Source organism: Hyperolius riggenbachi, chromosome 3 (assembly GCF_040937935.1).
Source record: "Hyperolius riggenbachi isolate aHypRig1 chromosome 3, aHypRig1.pri, whole genome shotgun sequence".
NCBI lineage: Eukaryota > Metazoa > Chordata > Amphibia > Anura > Hyperoliidae > Hyperolius > Hyperolius riggenbachi.
This window is the reverse complement of record NC_090648.1, coordinates 42662834-42682060: the sequence shown is the minus strand read 5'-3', so window position 1 is coordinate 42682060 and position 19227 is coordinate 42662834. Positions and strand designations below refer to the sequence as shown.

The window sequence follows — 19227 nt, the reverse complement described above, 5'->3', positions numbered from 1 at the left end:
AAGGCAGATGTTAATTGTGGAAATGCTTGGCTGAAAGTTTGCAATGATTCCAAAAGATGTAAGCAAAGATGAAAAATACAGCATGGCGTGTTGATGGCATGGTGTAGAAGGCCCTTGTTTAGGTAGGTGTGCTCCAGTGGGGTGATTAAGGTGTCCTCTGTCAGGCCTCTTGCAAATGATTTTTCTTGTGTGAGCAAAAGGTGCCCGTTCTTCTTTTCTGTCCAAAAAGTGCACTTTGCTATCCTGAAAAGATGAGCCGTGTTTTGCGCACAGGGCTTTGACCATAGCTGAAAAAATGATAGCGTTAGATGTCATGTTTTATTGAGACGAGGTGGCCGAGTGGTTAAGGCGATGGACTGCTAATCCATTGTGCTCTGCACGCATGGGTTCAAATCCCATCCTCGTCGATGGTGCACTTTTACAAACTAGTATCATACCCACCATCCAACTCGCCTGTCCTTGACGTCCATGTGGTTGTGCATGGATAAGTGTGTATGCCCTTTGCCCGATGACTATTGGGACACAGATTGTGTACATTTACACAATGCTTGTCTGCAGCATCATTCTTTCTCACAAAGTATGGGCCGTTCGGGGTTCAGACCTGCAACCCACAAATAGAAAATTCACCTCTGCAGCCTTAGCGGAGAAAATAAACAGTGCTTGTCTGGCTGCACGAAGAAAATAGTTTGTCTGTAGAAGGACAAGTGCCAAAAAGTGCTTCAGTCATACCTGATTTTCAAGTTGTAAACCTCCTGTCTGTGACTGGCAGGTGCCAGTGTGAGGCATAAGGTATAATGGGATTGGTAGGACAGTAAGAAGATGTGCCCTCGCCTCATGTTCATACTGGCTTGAGTCTCCCTAAAAGTAGAAGTAATCTGCATAGTTCAGCCCACAGTCTAGCTAAGTGACCCTAAAAGGCAGATGTTAATTGTGGAAATGCTTGGCTGAAAGTTTGCAATGATTCCAAAAGATGTAAGCAAAGATGAAAAATACAGCATGGCGTGTTGATGGCATGGTGTAGAAGGCCCTTGTTTAGGTAGGTGTGCTCCAGTGGGATGATTAAGGTGTCCGCTGTCAGGCCTCTTGCAAATGATTTTTCTTGTGTGAGCAAAAGGTGCGCGTTCTTCTTTTCTGTCCAAAAAGTGCACTTTGCTATCCTGAAAAGATGAGCCGTGTTTTGCGCACAGGGCTTTGACCAGAGCTGAAAAAATGATAGCGTTAGATGTCATGTTTTACTGAGACGAGGTGGCCGAGTGGTTAAGGCGATGGACTGCTAATCCATTGTGCTCTGCATGCATGGGTTCAAATCCCATCCTCGTCGATGGTGCACTTTTACAAACTAGTATCATACCCACCATCCAACTCGCCTGTCCTTGATGTCCATGTGGTTGTGCATGGATAAGTGTGTATGCCCTTTGCCCGATGACTATTGGGACACAGATTGTGTACATTTACACAATGCTTGTCTGCAGCATCATTCTTTCTCACAAAGTATGGGCCATTTGGGGTTCAGACCTGCAACCCACAAATAGAAAATTCACCTCTGCAGCCTTAGCGGAGAAAATAAACAGTGCTTGTCTAGCTGCACGAAGAAAATAGTTTGTCTGTAGAAGGACAAGTGCCAAAAAGTGCTTCAGTCATACCTGATTTTCAAGTTGTAAACCTCCCGTCTGTGACTGGCAGGTGCCAGTGTGAGGCATAAGGTATAATGGGATTGGTAGGACAGTAAGAAGATGTGCCCTCGCCTCATGTTCATACTGGCTTGAGTCTCCCTAAAAGTAGAAGTAATCTGCATAGTTCAGCCCACAGTCTAGCTAAGTGACCCTAAAAGGCAGATGTTAATTGTGGAAATGCTTGGCTGAAAGTTTGCAATGATTCCAAAAGATGTAAGCAAAGATGAAAAATACAGCATGGCGTGTTGATGGCATGGTGTAGAAGGCCCTTGTTTAGGTAGGTGTGCTCCAGTGGGGTGATTAAGGTGTCCTCTGTCAGGCCTCTTGCAAATGATTTTTCTTGTGTGAGCAAAAGGTGCCCGTTCTTCTTTTCTGTCCAAAAAGTGCACTTTGCTATCCTGAAAAGATGAGCCGTGTTTTGCGCACAGGGCTTTGACCATAGCTGAAAAAATGATAGCGTTAGATGTCATGTTTTATTGAGACGAGGTGGCCGAGTGGTTAAGGCGATGGACTGCTAATCCATTGTGCTCTGCACGCATGGGTTCAAATCCCATCCTCGTCGATGGTGCACTTTTACAAACTAGTATCATACCCACCATCCAACTCGCCTGTCCTTGACGTCCATGTGGTTGTGCATGGATAAGTGTGTATGCCCTTTGCCCGATGACTATTGGGACACAGATTGTGTACATTTACACAATGCTTGTCTGCAGCATCATTCTTTCTCACAAAGTATGGGCCGTTCGGGGTTCAGACCTGCAACCCACAAATAGAAAATTCACCTCTGCAGCCTTAGCGGAGAAAATAAACAGTGCTTGTCTGGCTGCACGAAGAAAATAGTTTGTCTGTAGAAGGACAAGTGCCAAAAAGTGCTTCAGTCATACCTGATTTTCAAGTTGTAAACCTCCTGTCTGTGACTGGCAGGTGCCAGTGTGAGGCATAAGGTATAATGGGATTGGTAGGACAGTAAGAAGATGTGCCCTCGCCTCATGTTCATACTGGCTTGAGTCTCCCTAAAAGTAGAAGTAATCTGCATAGTTCAGCCCACAGTCTAGCTAAGTGACCCTAAAAGGCAGATGTTAATTGTGGAAATGCTTGGCTGAAAGTTTGCAATGATTCCAAAAGATGTAAGCAAAGATGAAAAATACAGCATGGCGTGTTGATGGCATGGTGTAGAAGGCCCTTGTTTAGGTAGGTGTGCTCCAGTGGGATGATTAAGGTGTCCGCTGTCAGGCCTCTTGCAAATGATTTTTCTTGTGTGAGCAAAAGGTGCGCGTTCTTCTTTTCTGTCCAAAAAGTGCACTTTGCTATCCTGAAAAGATGAGCCGTGTTTTGCGCACAGGGCTTTGACCAGAGCTGAAAAAATGATAGCGTTAGATGTCATGTTTTACTGAGACGAGGTGGCCGAGTGGTTAAGGCGATGGACTGCTAATCCATTGTGCTCTGCATGCATGGGTTCAAATCCCATCCTCGTCGATGGTGCACTTTTACAAACTAGTATCATACCCACCATCCAACTCGCCTGTCCTTGATGTCCATGTGGTTGTGCATGGATAAGTGTGTATGCCCTTTGCCCGATGACTATTGGGACACAGATTGTGTACATTTACACAATGCTTGTCTGCAGCATCATTCTTTCTCACAAAGTATGGGCCATTTGGGGTTCAGACCTGCAACCCACAAATAGAAAATTCACCTCTGCAGCCTTAGCGGAGAAAATAAACAGTGCTTGTCTGGCTGCACGAAGAAAATAGTTTGTCTGTAGAAGGACAAGTGCCAAAAAGTGCTTCAGTCATACCTGATTTTCAAGTTGTAAACCTCCTGTCTGTGACTGGCAGGTGCCAGTGTGAGGCATAAGGTATAATGGGATTGGTAGGACAGTAAGAAGATGTGCCCTCGCCTCATGTTCATACTGGCTTGAGTCTCCCTAAAAGTAGAAGTAATCTGCATAGTTCAGCCCACAGTCTAGCTAAGTGACCCTAAAAGGCAGATGTTAATTGTGGAAATGCTTGGCTGAAAGTTTGCAATGATTCCAAAAGATGTAAGCAAAGATGAAAAATACAGCATGGCGTGTTGATGGCATGGTGTAGAAGGCCCTTGTTTAGGTAGGTGTGCTCCAGTGGGGTGATTAAGGTGTCCTCTGTCAGGCCTCTTGCAAATGATTTTTCTTGTGTGAGCAAAAGGTGCCCGTTCTTCTTTTCTGTTCAAAAAGTGCACTTTGCTATCCTGAAAAGATGAGCCGTGTTTTGCGCACAGGGCTTTGACCATAGCTGAAAAAATGATAGCGTTAGATGTCATGTTTTATTGAGACGAGGTGGCCGAGTGGTTAAGGCGATGGACTGCTAATCCATTGTGCTCTGCACGCATGGGTTCAAATCCCATCCTCGTCGATGGTGCACTTTTACAAACTAGTATCATACCCACCATCCAACTCGCCTGTCCTTGACGTCCATGTGGTTGTGCATGGATAAGTGTGTATGCCCTTTGCCCGATGACTATTGGGACACAGATTGTGTACATTTACACAATGCTTGTCTGCAGCATCATTCTTTCTCACAAAGTATGGGCCGTTCGGGGTTCAGACCTGCAACCCACAAATAGAAAATTCACCTCTGCAGCCTTAGCGGAGAAAATAAACAGTGCTTGTCTGGCTGCACGAAGAAAATAGTTTGTCTGTAGAAGGACAAGTGCCAAAAAGTGCTTCAGTCATACCTGATTTTCAAGTTGTAAACCTCCTGTCTGTGACTGGCAGGTGCCAGTGTGAGGCATAAGGTATAATGGGATTGGTAGGACAGTAAGAAGATGTGCCCTCGCCTCATGTTCATACTGGCTTGAGTCTCCCTAAAAGTAGAAGTAATCTGCATAGTTCAGCCCACAGTCTAGCTAAGTGACCCTAAAAGGCAGATGTTAATTGTGGAAATGCTTGGCTGAAAGTTTGCAATGATTCCAAAAGATGTAAGCAAAGATGAAAAATACAGCATGGCGTGTTGATGGCATGGTGTAGAAGGCCCTTGTTTAGGTAGGTGTGCTCCAGTGGGATGATTAAGGTGTCCGCTGTCAGGCCTCTTGCAAATGATTTTTCTTGTGTGAGCAAAAGGTGCGGGTTCTTCTTTTCTGTCCAAAAAGTGCACTTTGCTATCCTGAAAAGATGAGCCGTGTTTTGCGCACAGGGCTTTGACCAGAGCTGAAAAAATGATAGCGTTAGATGTCATGTTTTACTGAGACGAGGTGGCCGAGTGGTTAAGGCGATGGACTGCTAATCCATTGTGCTCTGCATGCATGGGTTCAAATCCCATCCTCGTCGATGGTGCACTTTTACAAACTAGTATCATACCCACCATCCAACTCGCCTGTCCTTGATGTCCATGTGGTTGTGCATGGATAAGTGTGTATGCCCTTTGCCCGATGACTATTGGGACACAGATTGTGTACATTTACACAATGCTTGTCTGCAGCATCATTCTTTCTCACAAAGTATGGGCCATTTGGGGTTCAGACCTGCAACCCACAAATAGAAAATTCACCTCTGCAGCCTTAGCGGAGAAAATAAACAGTGCTTGTCTGGCTGCACGAAGAAAATAGTTTGTCTGTAGAAGGACAAGTGCCAAAAAGTGCTTCAGTCATACCTGATTTTCAAGTTGTAAACCTCCTGTCTGTGACTGGCAGGTGCCAGTGTGAGGCATAAGGTATAATGGGATTGGTAGGACAGTAAGAAGATGTGCCCTCGCCTCATGTTCATACTGGCTTGAGTCTCCCTAAAAGTAGAAGTAATCTGCATAATTCAGCCCACAGTCTAGCTAAGTGACCCTAAAAGGCAGATGTTAATTGTGGAAATGCTTGGCTGAAAGTTTGCAATGATTCCAAAAGATGTAAGCAAAGATGAAAAATACAGCATGGCGTGTTGATGGCATGGTGTAGAAGGCCCTTGTTTAGGTAGGTGTGCTCCAGTGGGGTGATTAAGGTGTCCTCTGTCAGGCCTCTTGCAAATGATTTTTCTTGTGTGAGCAAAAGGTGCGCGTTCTTCTTTTCTGTCCAAAAAGTGCACTTTGCTATCCTGAAAAGATGAGCCGTGTTTTGCGCACAGGGCTTTGACCATAGCTGAAAAAATGATAGCGTTAGATGTCATGTTTTATTGAGACGAGGTGGCCGAGTGGTTAAGGCGATGGACTGCTAATCCATTGTGCTCTGCATGCATGGGTTCAAATCCCATCCTCGTCGATGGTGCACTTTTACAAACTAGTATCATACCCACCATCCAACTCGCCTGTCCTTGACGTCCATGTGGTTGTGCATGGAAAAGTGTGTATGCCCTTTGCCCGATGACTATTGGGACACAGATTGTGTACATTTACACAATGCTTGTCTGCAGCATCATTCTTTCTCACAAAGTATGGGCCGTTCGGGGTTCAGACCTGCAACCCACAAATAGAAAATTCACCTCTGCAGCCTTAGCGGAGAAAATAAACAGTGCTTGTCTGGCTGCACGAAGAAAATAGTTTGTCTGTAGAAGGACAAGTGCCAAAAAGTGCTTCAGTCATACCTGATTTTCAAGTTGTAAACCTCCTGTCTGTGACTGGCAGGTGCCAGTGTGAGGCATAAGGTATAATGGGATTGGTAGGACAGTAAGAAGATGTGCCCTCGCCTCATGTTCATACTGGATTGAGTCTCCCTAAAAGTAGAAGTAATCTGCATAGTTCAGCCCACAGTCTAGCTAAGTGACCCTAAAAGGCAGATGTTAATTGTGGAAATGCTTGGCTGAAAGTTTGCAATGATTCCAAAAGATGTAAGCAAAGATGAAAAATACAGCATGGCGTGTTGATGGCATGGTGTAGAAGGCCCTTGTTTAGGTAGGTGTGCTCCAGTGGGGTGATCAAGGTGTCCTCTGTCAGGCCTCTTGCAAATGATTTTTCTTTTGTGAGCAAAAGGTGCGCGTTCTTCTTTTCTGTCCAAAAAGTGCACTTTGCTATCCTGAAAAGATGAGCCGTGTTTTGCGCACAGGGCTTTGACCATAGCTGAAAAAATGATAGCGTTAGATGTCATGTTTTATTGAGACGAGGTGGCCGAGTGGTTAAGGCGATGGACTGCTAATCCATTGTGCTCTGCACGCATGGGTTCAAATCCCATCCTCGTCGGTGGTGCACTTTTACAAACTAGTATCATACCCACCATCCAACTCTCCTGTCCTTGACGTCCATGTGGTTGTGCATGGATAAGTGTGTATGCCCTTTGCCCGATGACTATTGGGACACAGATTGTGTACATTTACACAATGCTTGTCTGCAGCATCATTCTTTCTCACAAAGTATGGGCCGTTCGGGGTTCAGACCTGCAACCCACAAATAGAAAATTCACCTCTGCAGCCTTAGCGGAGAAAATAAACAGTGCTTGTCTGGCTGCACGAAGAAATTAGTTTGTCTGTAGAAGGACAAGTGCCAAAAAGTGCTTCAGTCATACCTGATTTTCAAGTTGTAAACCTCCTGTCTGTGACTGGCAGGTGCCAGTGTGAGGCATAAGGTATAATGGGATTGGTAGGACAGTAAGAAGATGTGCCCTCGCCTCATGTTCATACTGGCTTGAGTCTCCCTAAAAGTAGAAGTAATCTGCATAGTTCAGCCCACAGTCTAGCTAAGTGACCCTAAAAGGCAGATGTTAATTGTGGAAATGCTTGGCTGAAAGTTTGCAATGATTCCAAAAGATGTAAGCAAAGATGAAAAATACAGCATGGCGTGTTGATGGCATGGTGTAGAAGGCCCTTGTTTAGGTAGGTGTGCTCCAGTGGGATGATTAAGGTGTCCTCTGTCAGGCCCCTTGCAAATGATTTTTCTTGTGTGAGCAAAAGGTGCGCGTTCTTCTTTTCTGTCCAAAAAGTGCACTTTGCTATCCTGAAAAGATAAGCCGTGTTTTGCGCACAGGGCTTTGACCATAGCTGAAAAAATGATAGCGTTAGATGTCATGTTTTATTGAGACGAGGTGGCCGAGTGGTTAAGGCGATGGACTGCTAATCCATTGTGCTCTGCATGCATGGGTTCAAATCCCATCCTTGTCGATGGTGCACTTTTACAAACTAGTATCATACCCACCATCCAACTCGCCTGTCCTTGACGTCCATGTGGTTGTGCATGGAAAAGTGTGTATGCCCTTTGCCCGATGACTATTGGGACACAGATTGTGTACATTTACACAATGCTTGTCTGCAGCATCATTCTTTCTCACAAAGTATGGGCCATTCGGGGTTCAGACCTGCAACCCACAAATAGAAAATTCACCTCTGCAGCCTTAGCGGAGAAAATAAACAGTGCTTGTCTGGCTGCACGAAGAAAATAGTTTGTCTGTAGAAGGACAAGTGCCAAAAAGTGCTTCAGTCATACCTGATTTTCAAGTTGTAAACCTCCTGTCTGTGACTGGCAGGTGCCAGTGTGAGGCATAAGGTATAATGGGATTGGTAGGACAGTAAGAAGATGTGCCCTCGCCTCATGTTCATACTGGCTTGAGTCTCCCTAAAAGTAGAAGTAATCTGCATAGTTCAGCCCACAGTCTAGCTAAGTGACCCTAAAAGGCAGATGTTAATTGTGGAAATGCTTGGCTGAAAGTTTGCAATGATTCCAAAAGATGTAAGCAAAGATGAAAAATACAGCATGGCGTGTTGATGGCATGGTGTAGAAGGCCCTTGTTTAGGTAGGTGTGCTCCAGTGGGGTGATTAAGGTGTCCTCTGTCAGGCCTCTTGCAAATGATTTTTCTTGTGTGAGCAAAAGGTGCCCGTTCTTCTTTTCTGTCCAAAAAGTGCACTTTGCTATCCTGAAAAGATGAGCCGTGTTTTGCGCACAGGGCTTTGACCATAGCTGAAAAAATGATAGCGTTAGATGTCATGTTTTATTGAGACGAGGTGGCCGAGTGGTTAAGGCGATGGACTGCTAATCCATTGTGCTCTGCACGCATGGGTTCAAATCCCATCCTCGTCGATGGTGCACTTTTACAAACTAGTATCATACCCACCATCGAACTCGCCTGTCCTTGACGTCCATGTGGTTGTGCATGGATAAGTGTGTATGCCTTTTGCCCGATGACTATTGGGACACAGATTGTGTACATTTACACAATGCTTGTCTGCAGCATCATTCTTTCTCACAAAGTATGGGCCGTTCGGGGTTCAGACCTGCAACCCACAAATAGAAAATTCACCTCTGCAGCCTTAGCGGAGAAAATAAACAGTGCTTGTCTGGCTGCACGAAGAAAATAGTTTGTCTGTAGAAGGACAAGTGCCAAAAAGTGCTTCAGTCATACCTGATTTTCAAGTTGTAAACCTCCTGTCTGTGACTGGCAGGTGCCAGTGTGAGGCATAAGGTATAATGGGATTGGTAGGACAGTAAGAAGATGTGCCCTCGCCTCATGTTCATACTGGCTTGAGTCTCCCTAAAAGTAGAAGTAATCTGCATAGTTCAGCCCACAGTCTAGCTAAGTGACCCTAAAAGGCAGATGTTAATTGTGGAAATGCTTGGCTGAAAGTTTGCAATGATTCCAAAAGATGTAAGCAAAGATGAAAAATACAGCATGGCGTGTTGATGGCATGGTGTAGAAGGCCCTTGTTTAGGTAGGTGTGCTCCAGTGGGATGATTAAGGTGTCCGCTGTCAGGCCTCTTGCAAATGATTTTTCTTGTGTGAGCAAAAGGTGCGCGTTCTTCTTTTCTGTCCAAAAAGTGCACTTTGCTATCCTGAAAAGATGAGCCGTGTTTTGCGCACAGGGCTTTGACCAGAGCTGAAAAAATGATAGCGTTAGATGTCATGTTTTACTGAGACGAGGTGGCCGAGTGGTTAAGGCGATGGACTGCTAATCCATTGTGCTCTGCACGCTTGGGTTCAAATCCCATCCTCGTCGATGGTGCACTTTTACAAACTAGTATCATACCCACCATCCAACTCGCCTGTCCTTGACGTCCATGTGGTTGTGCATGGATAAGTGTGTATGCCCTTTGCCCGATGACTATTGGGACACAGATTGTGTACATTTACACAATGCTTGTCTGCAGCATCATTCTTTCTCACAAAGTATGGGCCATTTGGGGTTCAGACCTGCAACCCACAAATAGAAAATTCACCTCTGCAGCCTTAGCGGAGAAAATAAACAGTGCTTGTCTGGCTGCACGAAGAAAATAGTTTGTCTGTAGAAGGACAAGTGCCAAAAAGTGCTTCAGTCATACCTGATTTTCAAGTTGTAAACCTCCTGTCTGTGACTGGCAGGTGCCAGTGTGAGGCATAAGGTATAATGGGATTGGTAGGACAGTAAGAAGATGTGCCCTCGCCTCATGTTCATACTGGCTTGAGTCTCCCTAAAAGTAGAAGTAATCTGCATAGTTCAGCCCACAGTCTAGCTAAGTGACCCTAAAAGGCAGATGTTAATTGTGGAAATGCTTGGCTGAAAGTTTGCAATGATTCCAAAAGATGTAAGCAAAGATGAAAAATACAGCATGGCGTGTTGATGGCATGGTGTAGAAGGCCCTTGTTTAGGTAGGTGTGCTCCAGTGGGGTGATTAAGGTGTCCTCTGTCAGGCCTCTTGCAAATGATTTTTCTTGTGTGAGCAAAAGGTGCGCGTTCTTCTTTTCTGTCCAAAAAGTGCACTTTGCTATCCTGAAAAGATGAGCCGTGTTTTGCGCACAGGGCTTTGACCATAGCTGAAAAAATGATAGCGTTAGATGTCATGTTTTATTGAGACGAGGTGGCCGAGTGGTTAAGGCGATGGACTGCTATTCCATTGTGCTCTGCATGCATGGGTTCAAATCCCATCCTCGTCGATGGTGCACTTTTACAAACTAGTATCATACCCACCATCCAACTCGCCTGTCCTTGACGTCCATGTGGTTGTGCATGGAAAAGTGTGTATGCCCTTTGCCCGATGACTATTGGGACACAGATTGTGTACATTTACACAATGCTTGTCTGCAGCATCATTCTTTCTCACAAAGTATGGGCCGTTCGGGGTTCAGACCTGCAACCCACAAATAGAAAATTCACCTCTGCAGCCTTAGCGGAGAAAATAAACAGTGCTTGTCTGGCTGCACGAAGAAAATAGTTTGTCTGTAGAAGGACAAGTGCCAAAAAGTGCTTCAGTCATACCTGATTTTCAAGTTGTAAACCTCCTGTCTGTGACTGGCAGGTGCCAGTGTGAGGCATAAGGTATAATGGGATTGGTAGGACAGTAAGAAGATGTGCCCTCGCCTCATGTTCATACTGGCTTGAGTCTCCCTAAAAGTAGAAGTAATCTGCATAGTTCAGCCCACAGTCTAGCTAAGTGACCCTAAAAGGCAGATGTTAATTGTGGAAATGCTTGGCTGAAAGTTTGCAATGATTCCAAAAGATGTAAGCAAAGATGAAAAATACAGCATGGCGTGTTGATGGCATGGTGTAGAAGGCCCTTGTTTAGGTAGGTGTGCTCCAGTGGGATGATTAAGGTGTCCTCTGTCAGGCCTCTTGCAAATGATTTTTCTTGTGTGAGCAAAAGGTGCGCGTTCTTCTTTTCTGTCCAAAAAGTGCACTTTGCTATCCTGAAAAGATGAGCCGTGTTTTGCGCACAGGGCTTTGACCAGAGCTGAAAAAATGATAGCGTTAGATGTCATGTTTTACTGAGACGAGGTGGCCGAGTGGTTAAGGCGATGGACTGCTAATCCATTGTGCTCTGCACGCATGGGTTCAAATCCCATCCTCGTCGATGGTGCACTTTTACAAACTAGTATCATACCCACCATCCAACTCGCCTGTCCTTGACGTCCATGTGGTTGTGCATGGATAAGTGTGTATGCCCTTTGCCCGATGACTATTGGGACACAGATTGTGTACATTTACACAATGCTTGTCTGCAGCATCATTCTTTCTCACAAAGTATGGGCCGTTCGGGGTTCAGACCTGCAACCCACAAATAGAAAATTCACCTCTGCAGCCTTAGCGGAGAAAATAAACAGTGCTTGTCTGGCTGCACGAAGAAATTAGTTTGTCTGTAGAAGGACAAGTGCCAAAAAGTGCTTCAGTCATACCTGATTTTCAAGTTGTAAACCTCCTGTCTTTGACTGGCAGGTGCCAGTGTGAGGCATAAGGTATAATGGGATTGGTAGGACAGTAAGAAGATGTGCCCTCGCCTCATGTTCATACTGGCTTGAGTCTCCCTAAAAGTAGAAGTAATCTGCATAGTTCAGCCCACAGTCTAGCTAAGTGACCCTAAAAGGCAGATGTTAATTGTGGAAATGCTTGGCTGAAAGTTTGCAATGATTCCAAAAGATGTAAGCAAAGATGAAAAATACAGCATGGCGTGTTGATGGCATGGTGTAGAAGGCCCTTGTTTAGGTAGGTGTGCTCCAGTGGGATGATTAAGGTGTCCTCTGTCAGGCCTCTTGCAAATGATTTTTCTTGTGTGAGCAAAAGGTGCGCGTTCTTCTTTTCTGTCCAAAAAGTGCACTTTGCTATCCTGAAAAGATGAGCCATGTTTTGCGCACAGGGCTTTGACCAGAGCTGAAAAAATGATAGCGTTAGATGTCATGTTTTACTGAGACGAGGTGGCCGAGTGGTTAAGGCGATGGACTGCTAATCCATTGTGCTCTGCACGCATGGGTTCAAATCCCATCCTCGTCGATGGTGCACTTTTACAAACTAGTATCATACCCACCATCCAACTCGCCTGTCCTTGACGTCCATGTGGTTGTGCATGGATAAGTGTGTATGCCCTTTGCCCGATGACTATTGGGACACAGATTGTGTACATTTACACAATGCTTGTCTGCAGCATCATTCTTTCTCACAAAGTATGGGCCATTTGGGGTTCAGACCTGCAACCCACAAATAGAAAATTCACCTCTGCAGCCTTAGCGGAGAAAATAAACAGTGCTTGTCTGGCTGCACGAAGAAAATAGTTTGTCTGTAGAAGGACAAGTGCCAAAAAGTGCTTCAGTCATACCTGATTTTCAAGTTGTAAACCTCCTGTCTGTGACTGGCAGGTGCCAGTGTGAGGCATAAGGTATAATGGGATTGGTAGGACAGTAAGAAGATGTGCCCTCGCCTCATGTTCATACTGGCTTGAGTCTCCCTAAAAGTAGAAGTAATCTGCATAGTTCAGCCCACAGTCTAGCTAAGTGACCCTAAAAGGCAGATGTTAATTGTGGAAATGCTTGGCTGAAAGTTTGCAATGATTCCAAAAGATGTAAGCAAAGATGAAAAATACAGCATGGCGTGTTGATGGCATGGTGTAGAAGGCCCTTGTTTAGGTAGGTGTGCTCCAGTGGGGTGATTAAGGTGTCCTCTGTCAGGCCTCTTGCAAATGATTTTTCTTGTGTGAGCAAAAGGTGCGCGTTCTTCTTTTCTGTCCAAAAAGTGCACTTTGCTATCCTGAAAAGATGAGCCGTGTTTTGCGCACAGGGCTTTGACCATAGCTGAAAAAATGATAGCGTTAGATGTCATGTTTTATTGAGACGAGGTGGCCGAGTGGTTAAGGCGATGGACTGCTATTCCATTGTGCTCTGCATGCATGGGTTCAAATCCCATCCTCGTCGGTGGTGCACTTTTACAAACTAGTATCATACCCACCATCCAACTCGCCTGTCCTTGACGTCCATGTGGTTGTGCATGGATAAGTGTGTATGCCCTTTGCCCGATGACTATTGGGACACAGATTGTGTACATTTACACAATGCTTGTCTGCAGCATCATTCTTTCTCACAAAGTATGGGCCGTTCGGGGTTCAGACCTGCAACCCACAAATAGAAAATTCACCTCTGCAGCCTTAGCGGAGAAAATAAACAGTGCTTGTCTGGCTGCACGAAGAAAATAGTTTGTCTGTAGAAGGACAAGTGCCAAAAAGTGCTTCAGTCATACCTGATTTTCAAGTTGTAAACCTCCTGTCTGTGACTGGCAGGTGCCAGTGTGAGGCATAAGGTATAATGGGATTGGTAGGACAGTAAGAAGATGTGCCCTCGCCTCATGTTCATACTGGCTTGAGTCTCCCTAAAAGTAGAAGTAATCTGCATAGTTCAGCCCACAGTCTAGCTAAGTGACCCTAAAAGGCAGATGTTAATTGTGGAAATGCTTGGCTGAAAGTTTGCAATGATTCCAAAAGATGTAAGCAAAGATGAAAAATACAGCATGGCGTGTTGATGGCATGGTGTAGAAGGCCCTTGTTTAGGTAGGTGTGCTCCAGTGCAATGATTAAGGTGTCCTCTGTCAGGCCTCTTGCAAATGATTTTTCTTGTGTGAGCAAAAGGTGCGCGTTCTTCTTTTCTGTCCAAAAAGTGCACTTTGCTATCCTGAAAAGATGAGCCGTGTTTTGCGCACAGGGCTTTGACCAGAGCTGAAAAAATGATAGCGTTAGATGTCATGTTTTATTGAGACGAGGTGGCCGAGTGGTTAAGGCGATGGACTGCTAATCCATTGTGCTCTGCATGCATGGGTTCAAATCCCATCCTTGTCGATGGTGCACTTTTACAAACTAGTATCATACCCACCATCCAACTCGCCTGTCCTTGACGTCCATGTGGTTGTGCATGGAAAAGTGTGTATGCCCTTTGCCCGATGACTATTGGGACACAGATTGTGTACATTTACACAATGCTTGTCTGCAGCATCATTCTTTCTCACAAAGTATGGGCCATTCGGGGTTCAGACCTGCAACCCACAAATAGAAAATTCACCTCTGCAGCCTTAGCGGAGAAAATAAACAGTGCTTGTCTAGCTGCACGAAGAAAATAGTTTGTCTGTAGAAGGACAAGTGCCAAAAAGTGCTTCAGTCATACCTGATTTTCAAGTTGTAAACCTCCCGTCTGTGACTGGCAGGTGCCAGTGTGAGGCATAAGGTATAATGGGATTGGTAGGACAGTAAGAAGATGTGCCCTCGCCTCATGTTCATACTGGCTTGAGTCTCCCTAAAAGTAGAAGTAATCTGCATAGTTCAGCCCACAGTCTAGCTAAGTGACCCTAAAAGGCAGATGTTAATTGTGGAAATGCTTGGCTGAAAGTTTGCAATGATTCCAAAAGATGTAAGCAAAGATGAAAAATACAGCATGGCGTGTTGATGGCATGGTGTAGAAGGCCCTTGTTTAGGTAGGTGTGCTCCAGTGGGGTGATTAAGGTGTCCTCTGTCAGGCCTCTTGCAAATGATTTTTCTTGTGTGAGCAAAAGGTGCCCGTTCTTCTTTTCTGTCCAAAAAGTGCACTTTGCTATCCTGAAAAGATGAGCCGTGTTTTGCGCACAGGGCTTTGACCATAGCTGAAAAAATGATAGCGTTAGATGTCATGTTTTATTGAGACGAGGTGGCCGAGTGGTTAAGGCGATGGACTGCTAATCCATTGTGCTCTGCACGCATGGGTTCAAATCCCATCCTCGTCGATGGTGCACTTTTACAAACTAGTATCATACCCACCATCGAACTCGCCTGTCCTTGACGTCCATGTGGTTGTGCATGGATAAGTGTGTATGCCCTTTGCCCGATGACTATTGGGACACAGATTGTGTACATTTACACAATGCTTGTCTGCAGCATCATTCTTTCTCACAAAGTATGGGCCGTTCGGGGTTCAGACCTGCAACCCACAAATAGAAAGTTCACCTCTGCAGCCTTAGCGGAGAAAATAAACAGTGCTTGTCTGGCTGCACGAAGAACATAGTTTGTCTGTAGAAGGACAAGTGCCAAAAAGTGCTTCAGTCATACCTGATTTTCAAGTTGTAAACCTCCTGTCTGTGACTGGCAGGTGCCAGTGTGAGGCATAAGGTATAATGGGATTGGTAGGACAGTAAGAAGATGTGCCCTCGCCTCATGTTCATACTGGCTTGAGTCTCCCTAAAAGTAGAAGTAATCTGCATAGTTCAGCCCACAGTCTAGCTAAGTGACCCTAAAAGGCAGATGTTAATTGTGGAAATGCTTGGCTGAAAGTTTGCAATGATTCCAAAAGATGTAAGCAAAGATGAAAAATACAGCATGGCGTGTTGATGGCATGGTGTAGAAGGCCCTTGTTTAGGTAGGTGTGCTCCAGTGGGATGATTAAGGTGTCCTCTGTCAGGCCTCTTGCAAATGATTTTTCTTGTGTGAGCAAAAGGTGCGCGTTCTTCTTTTCTGTCCAAAAAGTGCACTTTGCTATCCTGAAAAGATGAGCCGTGTTTTGCGCACAGGGCTTTGACCAGAGCTGAAAAAATGATAGCGTTAGATGTCATGTTTTACTGAGACGAGGTGGCCGAGTGGTTAAGGCGATGGACTGCTAATCCATTGTGCTCTGCACGCTTGGGTTCAAATCCCATCCTCGTCGATGGTGCACTTTTACAAACTAGTATCATACCCACCATCCAACTCGCCTGTCCTTGACGTCCATGTGGTTGTGCATGGATAAGTGTGTATGCCCTTTGCCCGATGACTATTGGGACACAGATTGTGTACATTTACACAATGCTTGTCTGCAGCATCATTCTTTCTCACAAAGTATGGGCCATTTGGGGTTCAGACCTGCAACCCACAAATAGAAAATTCACCTCTGCAGCCTTAGCGGAGAAAATAAACAGTGCTTGTCTGGCTGCACGAAGAAAATAGTTTGTCTGTAGAAGGACAAGTGCCAAAAAGTGCTTCAGTCATACCTGATTTTCAAGTTGTAAACCTCCTGTCTGTGACTGGCAGGTGCCAGTGTGAGGCATAAGGTATAATGGGATTGGTAGGACAGTAAGAAGATGTGCCCTCGCCTCATGTTCATACTGGATTGAGTCTCCCTAAAAGTAGAAGTAATCTGCATAGTTCAGCCCACAGTCTAGCTAAGTGACCCTAAAAGGCAGATGTTAATTGTGGAAATGCTTGGCTGAAAGTTTGCAATGATTCCAAAAGATGTAAGCAAAGATGAAAAATACAGCATGGCGTGTTGATGGCATGGTGTAGAAGGCCCTTGTTTAGGTAGGTGTGCTCCAGTGGGGTGATTAAGGTGTCCTCTGTCAGGCCTCTTGCAAATGATTTTTCTTGTGTGAGCAAAAGGTGCACGTTCTTCTTTTCTGTCCAAAAAGTGCACTTTGCTATCCTGAAAAGATGAGCCGTGTTTTGCGCACAGGGCTTTGACCATAGCTGAAAAAATGATAGCGTTAGATGTCATGTTTTATTGAGACGAGGTGGCCGAGTGGTTAAGGCGATGGACTGCTAATCCATTGTGCTCTGCACGCATGGGTTCAAATCCCATCCTCGTCGGTGGTGCACTTTTACAAACTAGTATCATACCCACCATCCAACTCGCCTGTCCTTGACGTCCATGTGGTTGTGCATGGATAAGTGTGTATGCCCTTTGCCCGATGACTATTGGGACACAGATTGTGTACATTTACACAATGCTTGTCTGCAGCATCATTCTTTCTCACAAAGTATGGGCCGTTCGGGGTTCAGACCTGCAACCCACAAATAGAAAATTCACCTCTGCAGCCTTAGCGGAGAAAATAAACAGTGCTTGTCTGGCTGCACGAAGAAATTAGTTTGTCTGTAGAAGGACAAGTGCCAAAAAGTGCTTCAGTCATACCTGATTTTCAAGTTGTAAACCTCCTGTCTGTGACTGGCAGGTGCCAGTGTGAGGCATAAGGTATAATGGGATTGGTAGGACAGTAAGAAGATGTGCCCTCGCCTCATGTTCATACTGGCTTGAGTCTCCCTAAAAGTAGAAGTAATCTGCATAGTTCAGCCCACAGTCTAGCTAAGTGACCCTAAAAGGCAGATGTTAATTGTGGAAATGCTTGGCTGAAAGTTTGCAATGATTCCAAAAGATGTAAGCAAAGATGAAAAATACAGCATGGCGTGTTGATGGCATGGTGTAGAAGGCCCTTGTTTAGGTAGGTGTGCTCCAGTGGGATGATTAAGGTGTCCTCTGTCAGGCCTCTTGCAAATGATTTTTCTTGTGTGAGCAAAAGGTGCGCGTTCTTCTTTTCTGTCCAAAAAGTGCACTTTGCTATCCTGAAAAGATGAGCCGTGTTTTGCGCACAGGGCTTTGACCAGAGCTGAAAAAATGATAGCGTTAGATGTCATGTTTTACTGAGACGAGGTGGCCGAGTGGTTAAGGCGATGGACTGCTAATCCATTGTGCTCTGCACGCATGGGTTCAAATCCCATCCTCGTCGATGGTGCACTTTTACAAACTAGTATCATACCCACCATCCAACTCGCCTGTCCTTGACGTCCATGTGGTTGTGCATGGATAAGTGTGTATGCCCTTTGCCCGATGACTATTGGGACACAGATTGTGTACATTTACACAATGCTTGTCTGCAGCATCATTCTTTCTCACAAAGTATGGGCCATTTGGGGTTCAGACCTGCAACCCACAAATAGAAAATTCACCTCTGCAGCCTTAGCGGAGAAAATAAACAGTGCTTGTCTGGCTGCACGAAGAAATTAGTTTGTCTGTAGAAGGACAAGTGCCAAAAAGTGCTTCAGTCATACCTGATTTTCAAGTTGTAAACCTCCTGTCTGTGACTGGCAGGTGCCAGTGTGAGGCATAAGGTATAATGGGATTGGTAGGACAGTAAGAAGATGTGCCCTCGCCTCATGTTCATACTGGCTTGAGTCTCCCTAAAAGTAGAAGTAATCTGCATAGTTCAGCCCACAGTCTAGCTAAGTGACCCTAAAAGGCAGATGTTAATTGTGGAAATGCTTGGCTGAAAGTTTGCAATGATTCCAAAAGATGTAAGCAAAGATGAAAAATACAGCATGGCGTGTTGATGGCATGGTGTAGAAGGCCCTTGTTTAGGTAGGTGTGCTCCAGTGGGATGATTAAGGTGTCCTCTGTCAGGCCTCTTGCAAATGATTTTTCTTGTGTGAGCAAAAGGTGCGCGTTCTTCTTTTCTGTCCAAAAAGTGCACTTTGCTATCCTGAAAAGATGAGCCGTGTTTTGCGCACAGGGCTTTGACCAGAGCTGAAAAAATGATAGCGTTAGATGTCATGTTTTACTGAGACGAGGTGGCCGAGTGGTTAAGGCGATGGACTGCTAATCCATTGTGCTCTGCACGCATGGGTTCAAATCCCATCCTCGTCGATGGTGCACTTTTACAAACTAGTATCATACCCACCATCCAACTCGCCTGTCCTTGACGTCCATGTGGTTGTGCATGGATAAGTGTGTATGCCCTTTGCCCGATGACTATTGGGACACAGATTGTGTACATTTACACAATGCTTGTCTGCAGCATCATTCTTTCTCACAAAGTATGGGCCGTTCGGGGTTCAGACCTGCAACCCACAAATAGAAAATTCACCTCTGCAGCCTTAGCGGAGAAAATAAACAGTGCTTGTCTGGCTGCACGAAGAAAATAGTTTGTCTGTAGAAGGACAAGTGCCAAAAAGTGCTTCAGTCATACCTGATTTTCAAGTTGTAAACCTCCCGTCTGTGACTGGCAGGTGCCAGTGTGAGGCATAAGGTATAATGGGATTGGTAGGACAGTAAGAAGATGTGCCCTCGCCTCATGTTCATACTGGCTTGAGTCTCCCTAAAAGTAGAAGTAATCTGCATAGTTCAGCCCACAGTCTAGCTAAGTGACCCTAAAAGGCAGATGTTAATTGTGGAAATGCTTGGCTG

The 19227-nt window shown here is 45.2% G+C and overlaps 21 non-coding genes across 21 annotated transcripts; all 21 read left to right on the top strand.

Annotated features, from left to right (window-relative positions):
• Positions 1-325: 325 nt before the first annotated feature.
• Positions 326-407, top strand: TRNAS-GCU (transfer RNA serine (anticodon GCU)). Its single transcript has one exon. It is a non-coding gene; the product is annotated as a tRNA-Ser (tRNA).
• Positions 408-1239: 832 nt separating this feature from the next.
• TRNAS-GCU (transfer RNA serine (anticodon GCU)) lies at positions 1240-1321 on the top strand. The gene has a single exon. It is a non-coding gene; the product is annotated as a tRNA-Ser (tRNA).
• Positions 1322-2153: 832 nt separating this feature from the next.
• Positions 2154-2235, top strand: TRNAS-GCU (transfer RNA serine (anticodon GCU)). The gene has a single exon. It is a non-coding gene; the product is annotated as a tRNA-Ser (tRNA).
• An 832-nt stretch (positions 2236-3067) lies between these two features.
• Positions 3068-3149, top strand: TRNAS-GCU (transfer RNA serine (anticodon GCU)). Its single transcript has one exon. It is a non-coding gene; the product is annotated as a tRNA-Ser (tRNA).
• Positions 3150-3981: 832 nt separating this feature from the next.
• Positions 3982-4063, top strand: TRNAS-GCU (transfer RNA serine (anticodon GCU)). The gene has a single exon. It is a non-coding gene; the product is annotated as a tRNA-Ser (tRNA).
• Positions 4064-4895: 832 nt separating this feature from the next.
• Positions 4896-4977, top strand: TRNAS-GCU (transfer RNA serine (anticodon GCU)). The gene has a single exon. It is a non-coding gene; the product is annotated as a tRNA-Ser (tRNA).
• An 832-nt stretch (positions 4978-5809) lies between these two features.
• TRNAS-GCU (transfer RNA serine (anticodon GCU)) lies at positions 5810-5891 on the top strand. Its single transcript has one exon. It is a non-coding gene; the product is annotated as a tRNA-Ser (tRNA).
• An 832-nt stretch (positions 5892-6723) lies between these two features.
• On the top strand, positions 6724-6805 carry TRNAS-GCU (transfer RNA serine (anticodon GCU)). Its single transcript has one exon. It is a non-coding gene; the product is annotated as a tRNA-Ser (tRNA).
• Positions 6806-7637: 832 nt separating this feature from the next.
• Positions 7638-7719, top strand: TRNAS-GCU (transfer RNA serine (anticodon GCU)). The gene has a single exon. It is a non-coding gene; the product is annotated as a tRNA-Ser (tRNA).
• Positions 7720-8551: 832 nt separating this feature from the next.
• TRNAS-GCU (transfer RNA serine (anticodon GCU)) lies at positions 8552-8633 on the top strand. The gene has a single exon. It is a non-coding gene; the product is annotated as a tRNA-Ser (tRNA).
• An 832-nt stretch (positions 8634-9465) lies between these two features.
• TRNAS-GCU (transfer RNA serine (anticodon GCU)) lies at positions 9466-9547 on the top strand. The gene has a single exon. It is a non-coding gene; the product is annotated as a tRNA-Ser (tRNA).
• An 832-nt stretch (positions 9548-10379) lies between these two features.
• On the top strand, positions 10380-10461 carry TRNAS-GCU (transfer RNA serine (anticodon GCU)). Its single transcript has one exon. It is a non-coding gene; the product is annotated as a tRNA-Ser (tRNA).
• An 832-nt stretch (positions 10462-11293) lies between these two features.
• On the top strand, positions 11294-11375 carry TRNAS-GCU (transfer RNA serine (anticodon GCU)). The gene has a single exon. It is a non-coding gene; the product is annotated as a tRNA-Ser (tRNA).
• Positions 11376-12207: 832 nt separating this feature from the next.
• On the top strand, positions 12208-12289 carry TRNAS-GCU (transfer RNA serine (anticodon GCU)). The gene has a single exon. It is a non-coding gene; the product is annotated as a tRNA-Ser (tRNA).
• Positions 12290-13121: 832 nt separating this feature from the next.
• TRNAS-GCU (transfer RNA serine (anticodon GCU)) lies at positions 13122-13203 on the top strand. The gene has a single exon. It is a non-coding gene; the product is annotated as a tRNA-Ser (tRNA).
• Positions 13204-14035: 832 nt separating this feature from the next.
• Positions 14036-14117, top strand: TRNAS-GCU (transfer RNA serine (anticodon GCU)). Its single transcript has one exon. It is a non-coding gene; the product is annotated as a tRNA-Ser (tRNA).
• An 832-nt stretch (positions 14118-14949) lies between these two features.
• Positions 14950-15031, top strand: TRNAS-GCU (transfer RNA serine (anticodon GCU)). Its single transcript has one exon. It is a non-coding gene; the product is annotated as a tRNA-Ser (tRNA).
• An 832-nt stretch (positions 15032-15863) lies between these two features.
• Positions 15864-15945, top strand: TRNAS-GCU (transfer RNA serine (anticodon GCU)). The gene has a single exon. It is a non-coding gene; the product is annotated as a tRNA-Ser (tRNA).
• An 832-nt stretch (positions 15946-16777) lies between these two features.
• On the top strand, positions 16778-16859 carry TRNAS-GCU (transfer RNA serine (anticodon GCU)). Its single transcript has one exon. It is a non-coding gene; the product is annotated as a tRNA-Ser (tRNA).
• An 832-nt stretch (positions 16860-17691) lies between these two features.
• On the top strand, positions 17692-17773 carry TRNAS-GCU (transfer RNA serine (anticodon GCU)). The gene has a single exon. It is a non-coding gene; the product is annotated as a tRNA-Ser (tRNA).
• Positions 17774-18605: 832 nt separating this feature from the next.
• TRNAS-GCU (transfer RNA serine (anticodon GCU)) lies at positions 18606-18687 on the top strand. The gene has a single exon. It is a non-coding gene; the product is annotated as a tRNA-Ser (tRNA).
• The last annotated feature ends 540 nt before the right edge of the window (positions 18688-19227 follow it).